Source organism: Pezoporus flaviventris, unplaced genomic scaffold (assembly GCF_033815535.1).
Source record: "Pezoporus flaviventris isolate CSIRO_AGI_PZ_B2104156 unplaced genomic scaffold, CSIRO_AGI_Pfla_v1 ptg000015l, whole genome shotgun sequence".
In the NCBI taxonomy this organism is placed as follows: Eukaryota; Metazoa; Chordata; class Aves; order Psittaciformes; family Psittacidae; genus Pezoporus; species Pezoporus flaviventris.
In genome coordinates, this window is record NW_026892563.1 from 20,444,951 (window position 1) to 20,465,136 (window position 20,186).

The 20,186-nt window shown below is 41.9% G+C and overlaps 1 long non-coding RNA gene across 1 annotated transcript in view; it reads left to right on the forward strand.

Moving 5' to 3' along the window:
• LOC133269159 (uncharacterized) overlaps nt 1-12,481 on the forward strand; it is an 86,098-nt gene extending 73,617 nt beyond the window's left edge. The window contains exon 3 of the long non-coding RNA XR_009743339.1: nt 11,821-12,481. This is a non-coding gene — a long non-coding RNA (uncharacterized LOC133269159). The remainder of the gene's footprint in view (nt 1-11,820) is intronic.
• Nucleotides 12,482-20,186: the final 7,705 nt, after the last annotated feature.

Sequence of the window (20,186 nt, forward strand, 5' to 3'; positions counted from 1 at the left end):
CAGCAGCAAACATTGTATTTGTGTATTTTCTGCATTATTTCTGAGGTCAGGAGGCTGCAGATTTACCTGCTTTGCTCTGTGACACAAAATATCCATATTCACTAGGAAAAAAAGTCAACAAAAAGGAAGACTGTCTTGTAACTTTCATGCAGATAAAAGGAGCTGAATTATTCTATGTTAATTACACCAGTACAGAGGATGAGAAGTCTCCATGGCAACCTTATTGTCATATGGCACACATAAAGATCCAAGTATCCTATGAAACTACTATTTACCTTTTTAAAATACTGAAGGACGGGGGAAAAGACATATTAAGGTGGGCTTCAGTAAACATCAACACATGGCCGTGTCCATAAATAACCAGACCAAATCTGAGGTCTTTAATGGTGGGGTTTTTTAAATCAGCCTTTGCACATGCAAAACTTTAAAAGACAATGCTGTTTAGGATCTGCATGAGGACTCCAAGGTCAGCCATGTCCTTGCATGAGGAGCCTTGTCATTCTCATTAACTGCACCTCAGATTATCATTGTAAAGGGAGAATAGCTATTGCAGCACCCTATTATACACTATAACAGGGAGTATATCTACTGGGATAGAGAATTCACCAGAGATGAGGCAGAGCAGAAAACAGAACATTGACACTTCCTTTCCCCAGCAACTTTTAGCAGCATCATTTTTCTTGTTTTTTCCTTTTACACTGGAAAATTAAGACCTGTAGGCCTGATATCAGTGTAAGGCATCCTGACAGAACCTGCACTATAAAAACAAATTCATAAATTCACAGACAAATATGACATTGGCAAATATCACATTATTTCACATTATGTTTCTGTAAAGGCAAGTCATGTCTCACAAATACGCATTAATCCTCTGAAGTGGATTGAGTGGACTAAGCACACATACAGGCATTGCAGGCTTATGGTCTACTTCACCTCCTGAAGGCTTTCAGCAACATTTCCTCCTCCTCTCCAAGCAGAAATCTCTTCAAGAGGCTCAGTTGCTCCAGGCTAAAAGGAGAAAGTCCTCACATGGATTAGTACTTTACTAAAAGGCATGAAGCAAAAGGTAGGAACAAATGGCATCTTTGCAAAAGGAGAGGGGTTGCAAAAATTGATGCTAGGACCTATACCATCTAACATCTCTAAATGATCTACAAATGAGAGTGCATGTAAATTTGCAGATGATACTAAATTTTTCAGGGCAGTGGTCAAAAGAAAAGAAAGACTGTGACAGGCTGCAGGAGGTTTTTAGAAGAATGATGGGTGAACAAAACAGCATATGAATTTCACTGTTTGTGAGGTGATTCACAAGAGGAAAAACAACCCCCACTTTGCTTATAGAATGATGGGCTGTGAACTAGCAATTACCATTCAGAAAAGAGAACTTAGAATTATAGTAAATGGTTCTGTGAAAATGTCAGCTCAAAGCTTGGCAGTGGTCAAAAAAGCAAACAGAACAGATAACAAAAGAACAAACATCACTAGGCTGCTGTATAGATCTAGATGGTAACTGCATCCTCAGTAGGATGCATAATCTTCACACACACCCCCATCTAAAGGGAGTACCATACTATTAGAAAAGGTGCACAAATGATAACAAAGGTGCACAAAAATGGTAACAAAGGTGCACAAAATGTAACACAGATGGTTAAGGTGTGGAGCTTCCATATGAGAAAAAATTAAGCAGACTAGAACCCTTCAGCCTGGAAGATAAATTACCTTTATGATATCTACAAACTCCTAATAATGCAGAGGTAAATAAAGGATGACTATTCACTGCTTCCCAGGATAAGGACAAAGGGTTCATCAAATGAATCATAAAAGCAACAGGCTCAAAGCTGTGGAGACAGTGTTCTCACAGGAGAATGCATAATTGGTACATAAACTCTGAATAATCCTGAAAGATACAGCAAGGCCATGAGAGGCCCGAAGAAGCTTAAGCAAGCAAGATAAGAGGCTGGAATTCACGGAGTTAATGAGAACTGTGGACTGTTGGCAAGCTTTCGAGGTCGAGTTCTCACACCTGTGTTTAACCAATTATATGTTAGTCACTAAGGGTCTTCAGAACATGTATCCAATCATAATATGCCAAATCACTGTAAGTGCATGTAAGAAATAGTATATAAGGGGTTAAGGATTTGTATAAAACGAACAAGAAGCATAACTCATATTGAGTCGTTCTCTTGATTCCGGTCGCTCTCTCTGACATTTGGTGCCCGAACAGGGACTCGAGGTTGGACTCGGACTTCTTCAAACTGTGTCCGGCTGTTGTTGCAAAGACACAGACGGAAGAAGCGGAGGAGACAATGGCACAGGAGCATCTACTAGCAAAAGCGGTGAAGCTTGGCTAGAAGAGACAGCTGTTGTGCACTGCGCACCCATGCCTGCACGGGTAAGACCACACCCTAAAATCCGCTATGGATCGAGAGGCGGCACTCACACTTTTAGAACAATTACTTGCTAAGCGAGAGGCTAGTGTGAGTACGAAAAAGCTCAGAGAGCTATGTCGGTGGGCGTAGGAGAAAGGACATCTTAAGGACCCACAGCTAATGTTCAGTATTACTGAATGAAGGGAAGTTGGGGACTCTTTGTGGGACGCTACCATTGAAGGGAATAAAACTGCTAAAGAGGAACAGGCAGTGGTGAAGCTCCTCCAACACATTCTCTCTAAGAGAGGACTGCAATATGATAGTGCCGCCTTACAGAGGCTGTTAAAGTGGTCTCGTGATCGCGAGGTTAGTAAAGGGACCAAAGTTGCACAGAAACACTCTACACTTTGGAGATCAGTGTTTGAGACTTTGAAAGAGATGAAACTGGAAAGGGCGGCAGTAGCTTCTGTATTTGCCGCCACAGCTCCGGAAGGGGCTGTCTCCCCTAACCCCCTTCATAGTGCTGCGGCTATGACTTTTGCACCTCCTGTGGTACCTGGAACAGCGCCGAAAAAATCAACGCCCCGAGCCGATAAAAGCAAGAGCCAGGTTCGCAGATGGCCACATACCGAACAAGAGACACCTGACAGGAAAGACATAGCTGCGAGCAACGGAGACCCTGAGTTCGACCCAGGATCAGACTCAGAGTCCCCTGAATGCGAGCCAGATTTATATCCTCTGCTTCCAGACTCTGACTCTTCATCTCCCAGGTCGGTCTGCTCAGCTCATCAGCAATTACTCACTGGCCTTGGAGACGCTCAGCCGCAACAATTGATGAAAAAGCTTGAAGCCCTCGAGACTGGGATTGACACATCTCCACCGGCGCCTCCACCTTATCCTCCGCAAAACCCCTTCCTTAAAGAAGGCAAACGGGGGGGGGGGGGAGCGGAGAGGTATTGGGGGGCACAAATCCTGCGCACTGTTGGCATGGGTTAATCAAAGATGCAATTATTACAGGTGAATTTTTTGCAATGGGCCTCTCTGCATATCCTGTGTTTACTACACAGCAGGGGGCTAAAGAGTGGGAAGCTCTTGATCTCAAAATAGTTAAGGAGGCCTGACAAACAGTGACCACGTATGCATTAAAATCCTCTTACACTCAAGCTGTATATGTTATGATTTTTTTTTTTTTTTTTGCGATTGACAGGAGACTTTAATGACTTCCCTGCTATAATACATGGTCAGGCATTAGGTTCAGGTTATATGACTAAAACTCTGGGTATTCTGGTCCAGTACAAGGATTTGGAAACCGGCATTTGGAAAGGTCCCGCGGAAGTAAAACTAAGTGGTCGAGGTTATATGTGTGTAATTACATTCCGGTCTGCGGTGGGTGCCCGCTTGGTGGGTGAAACCCTGGAAAGGGTCAGCACCGCCCAAGGAGAGCCAGGACACCCCCCTTGTCAGTGATTGAATGAACTGAAATTTGAGCTCCGGACATCTGTTTTATGGATGCTTTCAGCCTTTCTTAAAGGGAAGCGAGATCAGTGCGGGGTACAGACGTATTGTGTGATTTTCTGGTGGTGGGAAGGTCTCTCGTATGCTCTTATCAGGGGTATTGGGCATACTGTGACGGACCGTGGACTTGGGACCCCATATACAACTCATTTGATACAGTTTCTCTGTGATACTCATGTACTAGAAGTTGGTAAATACAAGTATGTCCATGTTTCTATCAACCTTTGGAGACCTTTATAGATATTGCTGGCCACTTCTTCCATCATAGGCTGGCCACCTATGTCGGAATGAGCGTACATTTTGGTCAGTATAAAAGCCCAAGCCTCATGCGATGTGGGGGAGGCAGAGCCTCTGTGGGGACGCCCGCTAAGGTTGAGCCTGCCACCTCGCACTGCAATGATGCTTCTCGGAGCTGTTTTTCTGTTAGTCTCCACAGGGTCCTTATGCCACGTTCTGTACCTGGGACTGTGTAGTGGGAGTAATAATTGTTTTTTTTGTGTTTCAAATATTGTACTTGTGTGAAGTGTGCTTGTGGGATCCCACACGTGTGTGTGTTGAGGGCAATCGGTGGGTTTTGTATTTTTTTTTATTGTTGGGCTCATGTAAAAGTTTTAACAGGTAGCAGTTAAACATTTCAGGCATGAAAGGGTTAATGCAAAAGTGCGGCTGCCGGCAGGTATTTATGGTTGCTGCTGAAGCAGGCCGGCAGCTGTAGCTGCCACCAAGCAGGCCGGCGTTTGCAGGGTGGGAAAAAAAAAAAAAAAAAAAAAAAAAGGAGCAATGATGCAGTCTACTTCTGAAGAACTGATAACCGGGGGGAGGGGGTATATTTGTGCCCTCCTGCCTACAGGTCCATGGCGACTGCCTGCAAAGTTTGTGAAGCCTTGCCATGAGCTGGACAGGCGAATGGAGGAACCTGATGCCTCAGCTACAGGAGCTGACCGTGAATACCCCAAGCAGAATGAGATAGAGGAAGAGAAAAACTAATGATTGCAAAACATCACTTGGGGGCAACTGAAAAGTAACATCCTGAATATGTGTGCTTCATCCACTGAAGCTACTTTCAGTGTTGTACTTGCCATTCCATAACAAGCTCTTAGGAAAAATATAGTTAAAAGCCAGCTGCAAATATACTCCCTGTATTGTGTCTCTTAGACATGGTGCAATACAGATTTGGACCAGAAGAGGGATTAAGAATCTTAAGGTATGCCTTCCTTATGATGACTGAGGGCCATTTTCATCATTCTGAGCTTCTGTGCAGGAACTCACACTCTTGGTCATGCAGTACTGTAGTTTTTCGTCTGAAAAATGACATCTGGTCAAGGGTGAACACTTAAATAGAGAAATGTACTGAATGCATAGGGAGGATGGCAAGCTGCATTCTGAAATTGCATTTCTGGATTGCTACAAGGATCATTTCTTTCTCTCTTTTTCCATTCAGCATCTGTATGAAGTCATGGTATGGACTAAAAGTGATAAAGTAAAAAAACCCAAACCATTTATCTCTGATCCTTGTAGTCAATTTGAAGAGTGTGAACTGGATGAGTGGACTGTAAAATGGGTGAAGAGCTGACAAGAGCATTGGTCTCAAACAATAATAGTGGTTCAAAATCTAGCTAGCAGTTGATTAATGACAGCATTCCTCACAGCTGAGTTCTGAGCCCAGGTGTTTGACATTTCCACCTGTGGCCTGAGTGATGTGACAGGATTCAGCTTCATGGATAATTCCAAACCAAGGGTAAGTGGTTGACAAGGCAGAGGATATACCTGTGCACAGAGAGACCCAAGCAGCTAGAGAAATGGGCTGGAAAAATCCTCCTCAAGTTCAACAAAGACAAATGCAGTTTTTCACCTCGTATTGAACAATACTGTTGAAGCAGTACAGGCTGGGACCTGGCCGGTCAGTAGGCAGCTTTATAGAGAAGGAGCTGGGGGTGCTGGTGGCTGACAGGTTGAACACGAGCAGCAGTGCACCCTTGCAGCAATGCAAGCCCACCACAAATACTGGGTAGAGTTAGAGTGTAACCAGCAGGTCAGAGGAAGTGATGCTTCTATATGCAGCTCTTCTCAACCTCAGCTGGAGTACTGGCAAGAAAAAGACTAACACACTGGAGCAAGTCTTCGGACAGATCACTAGGACACTAAGGGGCTGGTGCACGGGATGTGCAAGTAGAGGCTGAGGAGTTTGTTCATACTGGAGAAGAGGTGGCTTCTGGGTGGCCAGGGGACTAATTGCCTCTTTCAGCTGTCTTCTGAGGTTTCTAGAAAAGACAGACTCAGAATGCTTGGAGGTGCGCAGCAAAAGGACAGGAGGCAAAGTTCACAAGTGACAATGAGGGAAATTCTGACTGTAAGGTAGAAAGATCACAATTATGGTGTTTAACCACTGGCTTCAGTTGCCCAGTGAATTTTCAGAACATCTGTCCTTGGAAATATTTGAAACTGTGACTGTACAAAGACTGACCAACCTACTCTGACTTTGACGTTAGCTCTGCTTAGAGCAGCATGTGGAATTAGACTTACAGCACCTACCTGTTCTGGGATGCACAGGGATGCCGGACATTTCTCAAGCACATCCAAAGAGAACTGGGTGCACCTGTTCATGTGTGCTGAACAGGCTGGTATGGAGCTGCTTATGCAGCCCCTCAGAGCACCTGGAAGGACTCTCTCCCCAAGGTCTCTCTTGATGTCTGTCAAGCCCCACAGAACACAAATATCTCCCAGCTGGCATGCCCCTGTATTCTCTGTAGCACAATTTGTCCTGCAAGGAGGGAAATTATTATATGGCTGTTGGCATTTTAGAAGTTTCCTTCTCACCTGCAGGCATTTATAGCTGAGACAGTATCTGGGAAGAGACTGGAAAAGTGTTGCTTTACTGCTTTGTTGTCTGTGAAACCTTTTTCGTGTGTTTGTTTTTACACAGCTGTTCTAGTAGGTATGAATACCTTATTTTGCCCTTTTTCTGGTTTTGGGTTTCTGTTAATTATTATTCTTTCATGTCTGGGTAGAACCCAACAATTCTGTACATTTCATTCAGGAGACTAGGAAGGCTCCATCTTGGGTAAATACATATTTATTCATACTTAATAGAGCAGAATTGCTCCCACTGGAGCTATTAGTCTATCAGCTAAGTATGTAATTAAGCTTTTTTAAAGCATATTATGTACTCAGCAGACCAGAATGACAATACAGAAGTTGCTCTAGTCTATCTGGTAAATAGGCAATTGCACCTTTTATTCAAATTTTATTTACCATTTAAGAGACAGTCATTCAAATCCATTAAACTTTCTACAGACAGTACTCTTGTTCATCTGTGTATGTAATAACGTTTCATTTATTCAACTGAAAATATATTTTGAGTTGTTAGTGAGGCATGCATGAAGGAATATATGTTATCCAACACGTCAGGGAAGTCTTAGTCATACAAAAACACTGCATCTAGAGTGCCTCACTTACCTTCTGCCTGTTGCTGCCTCTTGTGGGGCTTCTCCAAGCCTCCCAAATCCGTATCGTGAAGCATATATCAGCATTTGAGATTTATAAAAATCTGCCACCACAAAAATAATTTGCCTTAACATGAGAATGACATATAAATATATGGTACTGCTGTCCTGACTAATGACAGGATAAACATGCAATAAAGCTAATGGTAGCAGGACTATTTCATGGGAGCTTTCATGAATTAAACTCATCCTTGTTTAGCAAATACTTACACATGTTTTCTTCCTTTGAAGTCAATCAAAATTAAGGATGTGTATGAGAAGGTTCTCAGTTTGAAAACATCAACACTGAAGAGTGATCTCTTTTAAATAATTTCTAGAGACTTCTAACATGTTTTTATTATACTTTAATACATTATGTATGCAATTAAAAATGCTTTAAAATGACACTTTAATACTGCAGTTTTCAATAAAAAATGCAGGACCACCACTTTTAACAGATTACTCCATGAGCACTGATCTGCAAAAGTAAATGATCTGGTAAAAGTTACCACTTTTCCCGTGTTGATCCAGCAATGCTTTTAAACACAAGCTTAACTTTACCAAACAGGTAGTCCTATGCTAGCCAAAGTAATGAGACCATTCTAGAAATAGTAAAAATTAGGTTTTTCATCTTTTTAGTTTTGCACAGAAGAAGAATATGCCCAAATTGATAAATGCCCACATTCCTCATATCCTAGATACCTGTAAATGGCTTACAGCACTTACACAAGTTGTTTACTGTCAGAAGGAAGAAAAGTGGATATTTTTGACAAACAATTTAAATACTATTGTAGATTTCTTATACTCTCCTCTGCCAGCATAATCAACTGCACTTTTACAGAGATTTTAAAAAGGTTTTTGTGGAATTCTGTGGACACAGAATTTAGGCAAAGAGTATTTTTGAAACTGGGGGTGGGGGGGTGGGGAGGGGTGGTCTTTGTCATAGAATTTGAAGAAGATACTGAGCAGGAATCCTTGGGCTCAAAACCAGCTCTTGTAGGAAACAGACCTTTAAAATCCAAGCCTATTAAAATCTGTAAAATTACCTCTGTTCTGGAATATGTGGATGATGCTGGTTCTCTTTCTTCTTCCAAATAACATACAGCCTTGGATATATTCAGCTACATTCTGGTCTTCAGAGGTGGATGCTACCATGGACTATGCATTCACTTGCGGAACATATTAGTAAAGACTTCTTTTATCCTGGTATGATAATGAAATAAACAATATGAAAAATTTTTAAAGCCTTGTTTTTACATTCTCTGTTGCCAAATGACCAAGATTTTTCTTCTCTAAATTTTGGTTACGATGTTTCTTACTGTCGCAGAAGTTCACCAGCAATCTTTGAGTTACCAAAAAAGTCCTTCTTTCTGCTACTGTCATGCTGACAATACAAAAAGCATTAAACATTTCAATTTATTACTTATTGATTTATTACACCTGTAGAATTTGAACCATATGATGTAACTTATGTTCTATTGCAGATTCTGTTGGTGGGTTTCAACATATCTCACAAAACAATTAAGGTAGCTGTCGTACAGTTGTTATTGTAGGTAGCTGTGGATAGCTGTTATTGTCCAATTTAATTTATGGTTTGATAAACAAGGAATACAAAGGTTAGGGAGCTTACAAAGGAAATCCTTTCCATTTCTGAATGTACTCTCATTTTTTGTTTTCAGTCCTCTGTTCCTAGTATTCTGTTTCCCATTGTAGCTTCCAAAAAGTAATTGGGATTTGATCCTGTGGTTTAATACCTTCACAGTTACGAGTATGCATTTATGTTTTCCTACAGTTTGCATCTTCTACAAGCTTTGTGAATAAACATAATGTAATGAGCCAGGTCCTTATTTGCTGCAGTCTTGGTGTAACTGCTCAGATTTCAGTGGGTCTACTGCAGTTTACAACAGCAAAGGCTTCAGTCACAAATTCCAGACATAAATGGCATGTTTCAAATATCTACCATGAATTTAGTGGGGGGTTTTAATCTGAATGTTAACACAGGATTTACCTAATCCTCAAGAACACTGGTTTTTTTTATAAGTATTTTCTTTTTCTTTTTTTATATTATTCCAGGTGCCATCACACCTCTGTCAAACAGAAGTTAGAATATCACCATTTCCTGAAGAGGTCACTCCTTGACTGCTTGTCATATGGACACACATAATATTGACCAACAGTCTTGTCTTTAGGAAGCCAAAATGGTATTTCTTTGAGAGATATATTAATGAACACATATGTATTATATGTGCCAACTTCTTTTTAACATTTTAGTAAAGCTGCATGTGGCCAGCTGGTGTAAAATAGCGGTTATAATTATGACATCAACAATTTTGTAGGTAGAAATATTTTCTGTTCTGAATAGAGAAAATATCAGTCATGGGATAACTGCAAATCCTGCTTTTCATTGACAATCACTTTATTGTCATGTAATGACAATGAAATGTAATGTAATGAAATGTAACCTTATGCACAGGCTGTGAAACATCTTTGAGGTTATTTGTATTCTTTGCTCCTTTTTTGTTTTTTAATCAGTGTTGCATTCCTGACTGGGTAAATAAGCAGAAGTAAGAGACCTTCTCTCTTTCAGGAGAGAAATTGATTAAAAATGACCTCTCATAGCTTCAGTTTTCCAGCTGATTTCCCTGAAGTGATCCTCATTGGTCATCAACCAGTTATAATAATAACCCCTGATCACTGTGAACAGGTGAATGGAATTCTAAACTCATGCTTTATCACAGGAATGTCTGACAGAAAGAGAAATAATGAATACAACGTAGAAGGCTGGTATCTTAGACAGAAAGGGACTCCAGATAGAACAAAAGAAATGGAAAAGATATACTGAGTACATATGTCGTGCCTTGCACAGCAATTTGGCCTAATTCTGCTCTCCGAAAATCACCCAACCAGAAAAATCTATTACAAAAAATAAAAAAGGAAGCAATGGTTATCCCAGAGCAGTTTCCCAGTCCTCTTCACCAGGCAATGCCACCAGTTCCCAAGCCAGAACAAGAGAAGGGGATACCAGGAGCAGAATGGGAGCATGGGTGCATAATGAGGTGGCTTCTTTTGAAGTAATCTGTTGTGTAAGGTGTTTGGAGGACTAAGCTTAGTTACAGCTGTCCATACTGACATAATGCCACTGTTTTTCATGGGAATTGCTCCAAGATGGTAGGAGAGGCTAGGCAGCTATCCTCTAAGTGAAGTGCATGATTGCATTGGAGTGTTCTTCGTAAAAATCCATACCTATCAAATTTGACACATAGACAAGCTAGGTGCTGGAAAGCTGTAGAGATACAATTTTCCAACAGAACAGAGTTTTAGCTACTCAGCATCCACGCATGGATGTAGAGTTCCCCTATGTCCCTTCTTCCTCCATTGCCCACCTTCATGGGACCCTAGGTAAGTCTGCCACAGAGTGTTGCTTTCATGACATGGTAAGGGCCATGTCCCGTGCTGCAACAGTTTTCACAAGCTGACCCATTCTCATGTCTAAGTAGGAGCTTCAGAGAGAATGTCCCTATGGGTGAGGGCAGAAGTACTTGATAAAATATTACCCCTACTGCATCCAGTGCACATGGATTAATACAGTAGAGAAGAGCTCACTTTTTTCCTACCCTCTATAAAAACAACTACTAATTGTGTATTGGGTAATCTATTGTGTGATCCATTACAACAGGATAATTCTGGATAGATGCAATTAAATGTAAATGTACATGGAGATGCCTTCTCTTCTGATTAAGTTAGTAACCTCTTGTCTTAACTCCTACAGTCCAATTTACCAAGTCTTTCATCACTCTGAAAAGATAGTTCTTCCAGTTCCAAAACGGAATGTATATGGCTTGATTATAACAGGCTCCCGTTATGATTATATGCCTGTGCTGTTCCAGCCCTTTGCTTTTCAGTTCCCTATCTTGTGTCGCCACATGACAAACTCTGTGGAATACAATTAACAGCTGCTGTGATGCTGGCAAGGGTGACATTGCATGCGAGCTGCCTCCCAATTCAAAAGAAAAACCTTAAAAAGATGCTAACTGATTGAAAACCTTCCACCCCCAAAGCTAAGGCATACCATGAAAAGTGGGCCATTGCTTGAAAACAGATCACCTGAACTCTTACCGTAGCTGACCATGAAATCTCTTGAAAATATTTTCTTCTTCAAAAATTATTCCTTAAACAAAAGCCTCTGAGCCTTGATCTCTGTCAGAGGGAGCAGGACCTTGAAAGGACCAAGTGTATGGAAAGAAAAAGAAGGTGCCTTTGTAACTTGATAGACATGTTGTTGTTAACAGTATTTATTTGTTTTAACAGCTTCTTTATTCCAGTAAATCCTTCTTATGAAAAGAAGTAATTGTGAGATGTCTGTGGGGCATTTCTCAGAAGGGTGAGCTTTAATCTTTCACTTACTAGTCCTTGGCGCTGACTTTTGAATCCCTGTGGTTTTTCTCTGTCTCTAGCCCAGGACTTGAAGATTGTCAACTATGTCAGGTCTCAGGATCTGAGGAGGAAGCCTGTGGCTGCTTCACATAAGGGCCAGAACACAGTGCTACCACAGAAGAGCATGAGGGGAGTCTCTGACACCTGCAGTTTCCTCCTCTGAATCCAGTGCCTTCTATGGACACTGCCTCTTAACCTTAGCCAAAAGCACTGGATCCACAACGAGCATTTTGTGCTGCTCTTGTACCCAGAGGCCAGACTACCAAGAACCAGAACAAACAGCCCTGGTGTTTCCTGCTGTCTGCTACAAACGAGACTTATCACTACTCACTTTTCTGCTGTAACATCTTGTGAGGCTTGGAAGTGAGCAGTAAGGCTTGGGATTACCCACCATCTAGCTAACAGAACAGCAGCAATATTAAGAGGATAACATTAGGCTGTGTCCCTTGTCCTCCTTCTGCAGCATCCAACCACTCTTCATTTACAACATGAGTGATACGTATAAATTCTGCACTGCACTTTAGCTTCCTTCCCCCAGCTTCACTAAACTTCCAAATGGCTGTGGACTTTTGTGTGCTTGTTTATCAGAACTCAGGCTCATTGCCTATTTATACACATACGTGTATTTATGTGTCTGTGCATATGTATGTATGCATGTAAAAATATTTATATATATATGCATGTATATCTGCATTTAGTGTATTACTAGGGGGAACATGTTTATAGCTTTTATATGGGGTTACACAATCTCTCACATTTTGAACCAGAGCAGAACCATAGTTCTTGAAGCAGATTTTTGCATTAATGCATGTGACCAGAGTGTGATGGCAAGATATGCCAGGTTTGTCTTAACTTTCTCAACAGAACCTGTTCACAAAACCACTCTACTTAATATTTCAAGATCTGCATTCAGGCTGTCATTCACGACTGCACTTGAAGGAAGAGCCTAGGATCATTTAGATTCAGATCTTGGTTCTGTCACTGACTTTTCATACTGGATTAGAAAAGCCATGTAGTCTCTCTACCACATTTCCTTACAGGCCAGGAAGCAGAACACCACTGTAAGAACACCGACAATGTATTTATTCTTACATCCTCTAGTTCATGGGGATTGATTTATAGGCACTTGAATAAAGCACTGAAAATAGTAGACACAAGTTGTTCAGCTGAGCTTTTTTGGGAAGCTGAAAAACATCAAGCAATTGCGAAGATGTGTTTTTTCCGCAGTTTATTAATACAAATCACTTGTTTCTATTGCCAGTTCTAATGAACTAGCAAGCTGCCAAGTGCTAATGAGCATACAGTCTGAATAGTAATTCCAGTGCCACTGGCCATGATGATTAGGAACATTACTGAATACAAGTGGTGCTGTCTTGACCCTTCTCTCTGCCTCCAACGTGAATGAGTTCTACCATGCTCCAAAACATTTGTCATCTTCTTTAACTGAAAAGTTTAGAACATTTTGTTTTGTTTTTCAAAGAAAGTATATTCCCACTTCTGAAAGCATCCTAATGTAAGGCAGAAATAGCCAAAAATTTGTTTCCACCACCTTAAGTTGCTCAAGGAAGAGCCACCACATTTTGACTACAGCAATTCTAATACTGAAGCTAATAAAAGTGGCCACATAAAGATGTGGCTTTGAGCTCTCTCACAGTTGTAAAATTGTGATTATGGTAGTTGGGTTTCTTTCCCTACCCTATCTAACCACCTCCTCATCTACCAATGCTGTGCCTCATCAATTTATATATGAATTTGAGGTGTACACATTCAGGTCAAAAGAATTTGACTCAAGGCACTGAGTCCAGCTAACAGGAATTGGATTCTTTCTTGTGTGAGAGTTTAATAGAATCATGTTACCAAATAGCACCCTCCTGTTTCAATCCACAGAAACAGGATACTGAAGGGGATAAACAGGGCCTATTAGCATAGGGTATCCCCTGAGCTAGCAACATTCCAGCAACATTTGCATGATCATAGGTCCTAAATAACAAAGACAAACTGAGATAATACATGATGTGTTGGAATGACAGAAGATAGGCCACACTTTGGAAGAGAAAATGTACCATACCAGACAGAGCTGTTCTTTGGACTCTAATACATCCTTCACCAGCAACTGCTGATACAATGAAGCCTTCATCTACCTATCCTGAACATAAGCTTTTAAAATACCACTCAGCATTGAATGGTGGAGGCATCGTGCCCGTGCTCTGAATGATTCTGTTTAAAAAAGCATTCTGTTCAGAGCAGAAACTTGAAGTTCACAAATTTCTTAAGAGGGGGCATTCATCTGCTTCTTGTAAATAATTCTGCAATGTTAGCCTCTGCCATGTCTTCAGAGGTCTTGCTTTGTTTACACTGAATGTGACAGAGGCCAACAGTTCCTATGAAGCTTAGAGCACAGTAATACATACTTGTAAGCTATCAACTTCATTAAAAATAATATTTAGTATTTTCTAAATATCTTCTACAAGCATTTAGATAATTTAAATATTCCAAGCCAATTTCTTACATGTAGCATCCTGAATCAAAGTGAAAGAGAGCTTTAAATCATGTTGATGGTTCCCTGAATCCTGGGCTGCTGGATTTTTCCTATAGAACAAAACTAAGTATCAGAATAATGCTAAATCTTGCCTGCTGGTAATAACCACTGACAAAATATGGGGATTTATTGCTTTCTGGGGTACATCACATTTCTTGGCACTGAGATAATTTGGTACAGAGCTCTCCATATTATTTCAATGCTTTCCAACATAGTTGAAGGTTTGGCTGATCATTTAAAATGCTCTGTAAAAGGCATGTGAAAAGTAACAGTTACCAGGACATTGATACCACATTTTATCTTGGTAATTTCCATCTTGTCGCTCATCCCCTTACATACCTTCCTGACTGACTATCATTCTGACAAAGGATGCTGTTCACAAAAACTTGCCATTGTCCCTTAAAATCATGTGCAGGATAAAATTTTCACAATAAAGCCCCTGAAAAGAGGATTATGAGTCAGATGATAAACTAGCTCTCCTAGCTGTACCTTCTACTTTGGTAGTTAACTCACTTCAACCATGAGTTTTATGTCATGAGTGTCTAATGACTAATGCTTTGTTTGAAATGGTAATAGAAGTCTAGTATGGATTAAGTTCTTACATTTTTGATTTTGATCCATACATCCTCAAAAGCAATACAGATATTTAAGAAAGACCATTTAATTACTCAGATTCTGAATTCTCATGCTGAATTATTGTTCCAGAGTTTGGGGATTCCATGCTGAGAGAAACGAAACACAATAGAGAAATCACAACTGGTTTATTAATACAGAGAGAATATAGAGATAATAGAAGATACAGTAAAGGATATTGCTGATGTCTGGTTATCTTACCAACCCCAAAGACTATGTGATGATGATCAGGAAACCAGCTCCTAGAAACATCATTGCAGTGCGAGGTGGCAGGTTCAACCTTAGCAGGAAACGTTGACCTGGCTGGTAGGAGGTTCTGCCTCCCCGCATCGCATGAGGCTCAGGCTTTTACGCTAACGAAAATGCACACTCATTCTGATGTAGGGGGCCAGCCTGCATCGAAAGAAGTGGCCAGCTATGGATTACAAAAAGGGTCTCTGGGGGTTGGGGACTTTTTGGGGATTTCCAAAGCAGGACTTTCCAGATAGGAGCCAAAGTGAGATTTTTCAGGGAGAAGCCGTGAGGGACCATTACCTGATGTGTCTTGCAATTAGTATAAGACTCCCTTTTGCTAACAGCGGTGTTAACTCCCCTATTTTCAAGGTTAAGTTCCTACAACCGGTGCCAAACAGTACTGTTCTATTTTTGTGTGTTTCACCATGGACCATTATCTAGTGTCACTGACACAATTATGAAAAAAAATAATTGTCTGAGAAGGGTGCAATTTGGAGGAGAGAAAACATCAATGCTAATGCCTAAACCCAAGACTTGTGTGGTTAGTCAGTTTTCTCCAGATGTTGTTACCATTTGCTAAGCCTCACCAAGCACTACTGATCAGTTTATTGAATAAATGTTTCATTAAGAAAGCCAGTAAAGCACACAAGTGCCTGTATTTTTAAATTGTATTCATCAAATCTGAATGAAATTCAGCCTTTTAGCAGATCCCTACAGTCACCATAGGTTTATAAATCACTGTCTGCTGCTCTGCCAGAAAGGATACAGCATTTTTGAGACACTTCTTGCTCTTAACAGAAATAATGCCAGAGGTTTTCCACTACTTCCCTTCTTGTAGACAAATGCGTGAATGGAGAAACGTCTGCCTTACACATGATTAAAAAGGAAAACATCCACTTATGTTCTCTGCTACCTTGATCTTTTCTGGAGGCAAAATGTAGGTAAAGATTTCACTAACTTTTACACAAGTTACCAAAAATAATATATTTCTATCTGTAGAATTAAAATAATTCTGACAAATAAAACCACTATACTGTAGAGATTACATCTACCTTAACATGGTAGATATAACTGAAGGGCCCGTAAAAGATGTTGTTTGCTGCCTAGGAATAATGGCATTCCCGCACTATGCTTTTTGCGAGCTTTACACAGCAACAGGCAGGAGTGTTGAGTACATTCCTCATGTGACAGAGACCAGCAGGATGTGCAGGAAGAATAAGACTGTCTCGTAGCCTTCTAGGTTCTTTGTGATAAATCTCCATTGCCAAAGCTGCTGTCAGAAGTCAGAAACCCCAAAGGAGATAATAAAGTGGCTTGCATGTAGATAAGTAGCTACATAATCATAGACAAGGTTTTTGAAAAAGAAAGCAAGCATGTATTTTTTTGTGTTATAGTCATTAATAGTGTAGTGTAACTATATGCCAATACTACAATAGACCTAATGCATGCTAATAGAGTGGTAAGGAAAAGAGATGGCACTCTGTCAACGGAGGACAGAGCTTGATATTGAAAATCCATTTTAAATATTGTATTTAGTATTCATCATCAGAAAAAGATTTAGCAGAAAGTGCATCCCAAAGTGGCAATCAAAAAACTGATTAGAAGTGTGAAAAGATTTCAGTTTGAAGGAGGAGAAAAGATTAAGCCTTTTTGACTGGTGGGTAGGTAAGTAAAGGGAGACATAAGGGAATCAGAAATTAAAAGCCCAGTCCAGCTAAGAGTGGAGTCATTGGGAAGCCTTTCACTAGCTTCAGGAGAGGCTGCAGTAGGTTCTCAGTCAGTTAATCCTGGTTGTTATTTCATGGTGTAGGAAAAGGGAAAATACAAAATGAAATGTACAATGAAATTATATTGCGCATGTGAAGTACAGTGTATCTGTTGTACTCCCTACCGCTAGATATTGCCAAGGAACACGAGGAAAACAAGGGTGATATTTACTCTTCTCCCAGGTACCAGAGCAGATCCAGGCACTGCTTCTGAGAACGTGCACCCGAATCTTGCAGAGCCAGGAGGAGAAAGTGGTGCTCAGGGGTCGCTAGAGCTCAAAGGATGAGACTACCTCTCCATGCCATTACAGGATAGCATGGGGCAGAGCTGAAGAGACATCTTCCCAGCCACCCCTTTTTCCAGAACTAGGGGTTTGCCCAACTCAACAGCTCCCCTGCTGCTGCAGAGGATGTCCCGGCTCTTGCGGAGATGCTCAGAAGTTTGTCGGCTTGCTACATGCTGGAAAACGTAGAAGACTTACCATTCCTCATGTTGATCCACTCAGCAGCTTGAGTTCAACAAGAGACATCTTTAGTATGCATACAAGGTATCCTGTTAATCGTTTTGAAGTGATTTCTCTAGGGGTAGTCTAGAGGTAAAGAAGTTTAAATGCTTGTCCTAAGTATGTGCCTTCTCCTCTATTAAGTTTCCTCTAGTGCTCTACGTGTGATAATTACTGTTTCTAAACTGCTAATTAAGCTTCTAGAGACGGAGATGCCTGATTATAGTGAGTTTCAAAACACTAGTGCACTGGGAGTGGGATTTTCTCCTTGAACTGTGCCTGAAGATCAGCACTTCAGGGCTTGTACATTTAACATAATGTTATCAATCCTGCATGCTTTTCAATACCATTTTTCAAGAAACACTTCTGATGAGATGATTTTGCCCTCATGTGATGCTGATATGGAGTTTTACAACGAGTATCATTGTGGCTAGGATTTTAGCGCTAATCTTTTGTTGCTCTTCACTATGAATTAGTCTACCTTTAAAATCTCTTTCTGAGAACATGAAACAGTTTTTGGTCCCAGAAAGCCCTCACCTCACCCCAGCACAACCAGAAGATACCACCCTCACATTGTTCTCCCTCTTCTCAGCCTTCTACAAATGCCGTCCATGATGCTGGGAGCAGCAGAAAGGATAGAGTAGGAGACAAGTTGAGCATGCCTTCTTCCAGCAGATTTCTTCATTTTCAGAGCAGATAGTGAGCCTGAATGACGAGCAAGCCCAGGGCTATGATCCTTCTTCTGGATGCCCTTCTCACCCAGGCAGGGGTCTGCCAGGAACAGGGTGATAACCTGTAACAGAAGCAGCACCATACTGCCACCAGCTCTCTTACCCTGGCTCACTTGCAGGAGAGGGTTAAAGGCTGAAAACACGGTGCCAGAGGATGAATTTTGTGATTTTCCCCACATATACCCTATTCTCTTCCAAGAAAAAGAAAAATCCACTGGAGTAAGCAGGTAAAACCTTGGACTGATTTTTTTTCATGGATTATTTTCAACATTAATTTGAAAATACATTTCCTCATGTCAGATGGACCTTTTAATCGTTTGTCAAGAAGATAGTACTTGGGAAGTAATAATTAGGGCTGGGGAGTGTGAGAGAGGTTCAAAGGACTTGTCCCTCCTGACAGAATAAAGTAACAGCTACAGAAGGCACATAAATCAGTACTGAAATCAAGCATGCTACAGTGGCTTACAACTATGGGCCATTTTACCCAGCTTTTTGGGAAAATACTTAAATGTGTCTTGCCAAGAGAGCTATGAAGGGGAGGGCACTGCAAAGGAAGGAATGAGCAACAAAAAATGGAAGGAGAGAAAAAATAAATACCAACAAAAGATTTTTTTATCTAAGACAGGCTGGCATGGTGATTGAAGGTGATTAATTAAAATCTGGGTTTCTGGGAGTTATCTACCAGATCTGAGCCTCTTTTATCTAATAAATTCCTTTCCTTTACTACCAATGCTGTCTATTGGCAAAACCCTATTATTTTTTCAAGCTTTTGTTCAGGGACAGACTGTGACCTGTTGACCAGTCAAAGACACAGGGAGAAGACGCAATTCCTTTGAAATAAGCAACCCACCTGGCCCGAGCTTTACTCTCAGCAGCTAACATATAACTGAAATTTCCTTTCATACATTAAACTCAGGCTGTTGCATAAACACTGCAGGGTAGTTAAAAACGTAAGTTTTTTTTCTTTGTTGACAGGTTCTGGCATACATTTGGAAAAACACTCAGCTGTGCACTGAACAACAAAGCAATGGCTTGGTGGTTTGGGGTTTTGTTGCTGTCACAGGTGCGGAATCACCAACTCCTTTAAAAAATATATTTCATTATGTGTTTCTGTGTCAGCCTTTCCCTCTAAGCTGCCGGCAGCAGGAAGCCCTTTATGAGCAGAAACACCTGTGGATGTTTCTCATTTTTGTGTGCATACTTCAACATTTCAAAGGGCATTCCTTGGCTTGCAGCTCTTCATGCAAAGTCAAAGCTCACCTGCTTGGTTTGTGAGACCACGGGGCAAGTATTTTGTCTTGGGGGCCCTGTTTGCGGGAACTCTCACATAGGGTTAGTTGCAGCTGCATTTAAACAGCTATAAAAAACGACTCCTGAAAACCACTTCAAACGGAGCATGGTTCTAGCCTGGTCATGGAAAACCCTTAATACCGAGCAGCAGAGAACTGTGCCCGGGGTTTCTGGCCAGTGGCGGGGTCAGGCTGTGGCTTCTCGGTGCAAGCAGCGCACGACGGGCACAGCCCCCCATGCTGGACGCACTCAGGGGTTACCAACATCAGAGCCGCCAGCATGGCCAGCCTCACCTTCACCGGAGCGCGTCCCAAACGGGGGCTTACAAACCAACCGCGGTTGTGATCCCAGTTCACAGACAACCGCGACTGTGATCCCAGCAGAAAACCCCTCGAACGCAGCGCCTGACCAAGGCGGCGGGAGAACGACGAGCGCAGCCTTCCACAGCCTTCCGGGACTCCCCCCGCAGCCAGGCCCGGCCGAGCGGGTCCGAGGCGGACAAAGCCGGCGGGAGGCGGGGAAGAGCGAAGGGCCGCGCCGCGACGGGACGGCCCCACCGCCGCCACACACGGCGCCTTCGGGCCAGCCCGGGGGCGGCCCCGGCACGGCGGGGGGCAGCGGGCCCGGCCCGGCCCGGCCCCGACGGCGCCGCCCGCTAACCTCCCCACCCCGGCCCGCCGCCGCCCCCGG